Source organism: Nicotiana tabacum, chromosome 8, assembly GCF_000715075.1.
Source record: "Nicotiana tabacum cultivar K326 chromosome 8, ASM71507v2, whole genome shotgun sequence".
Lineage (NCBI taxonomy): Eukaryota > Viridiplantae > Streptophyta > Magnoliopsida > Solanales > Solanaceae > Nicotiana > Nicotiana tabacum.
The window spans coordinates 77,370,010-77,371,579 of NC_134087.1; positions in this window are offsets into that span (position 1 = coordinate 77,370,010).

Here is a 1,570-nt window from a genome sequence, read left to right on the forward strand (position 1 = left end):
AAGATTTTCCCAACTAAAATCACCAATTAAATGCCAAAACTAGTAATAGATTCGGGTAATCTAACCAAAATTAAGTTAAGAACACTTACCCCGTTGTTTTCTCTGAAAATCTCTCGAAAATCGCCTCTCCCCGAGCTCCAATTTGGTAAAAATGGAAAATGGGACAGAACTCAATATTCTGTCTAGAATTTCCGTGGTTACTGTTCACGCATTTTACTGTTCACGGGTACTGTTCACGGTACTATTCATGGGTACTGTATACGGGGTACTGTTTATATGTACTGTACACGGATATTGTTCATGTTTGTTGTACATGGTACTGTACACGGATACTGTTCACGCAGGTGCGGTTACTGGTCACACGTGCGAAAAATGCAGAAACTGCCCAGAAAAATGCAGCAACTTTTCTTTTCACTAAAAAGGCTCTAACTCCATCATACGAACTCGGAATTCGATGATTCTTGTTCCTATGAGTCACAAATAATAATACAAACATAGCCCTTCAGTCTAAACTCAATTCGGAGCTCATTTGCTCAGTTCAATTAACTCATGTTTCATGTCAAAAACTCAATCGCGACTTGATGAAATTAGACCAAACTTTCCAGATCAGTCCTATAATTCATTATCAAAATTCCGGAAGTCTCAAAATCAAATTTCGATCTCTAGAACTAAAATGGACCTTTGGATCATTACATGCTTATAATCAAAACACCATAATCTTCCAAAAATTCTTCCAAAACATATCCGAGCCTCATGGGACCCCGACCAAACATGCCAATACACCCCATAACATAATTCAAACTTGTTCCAACCTTAGGAACGCTCAAAGCAATATCAAAACATCAAATCACCCTCGGATTCAAGCCTAAGAATTCTAAAACTTCCGAAATCCGAATTCGATCAAAAAGTCAACCAAACGACGTCCAAATGACCTGAAATTTTGCACACACATCACAAATGACATAACGAAGCTACAACAACTCTTGGAATTCCATTCCGACCATCGGATCAAAATCTCACCTATCAACCGGAATTCGCCAAAATATTAACTTTGCCAATTCAAACCAAATCCTTCTACGGACTTCCAAAATGCATTCCGATCGTGCTCCTAAGTCATAAATCACCCAACGAAACTATCCAAATCATAAAATTTCCGATTCGAGCTAATATACAAATAAGTCAACTCTTAGTCAACCTTTCAAATTCAAAGCTTTCAACTGAGATTGTTCCTTCAAATTCATTTCAATTTTTCCTGAAAACCAAAACCAACGATCTACATCAGTCATAATACGTTACACGGGGCAAGTCATGCCCGAGAACTGGCGATCAAAGTGCAAAAGCTCAAAACAACCTGTCGGGTCGTTACACCACGACTTCTTGTACTAATTTCTCCTAACACATTACTAATTCTCCTGGTGTAAATCTACTTGTTGTTAATAGATCGGTAAGGGTATTTTTCCGATAGATAACTCTTCTATAGAGTTCATTAATATCTGAGCTCATTAGTTTACCCCCATCTATCTGAATGATCGGTCTCAACTCAGGAGGAAGAACCGGTAATGGACATAAA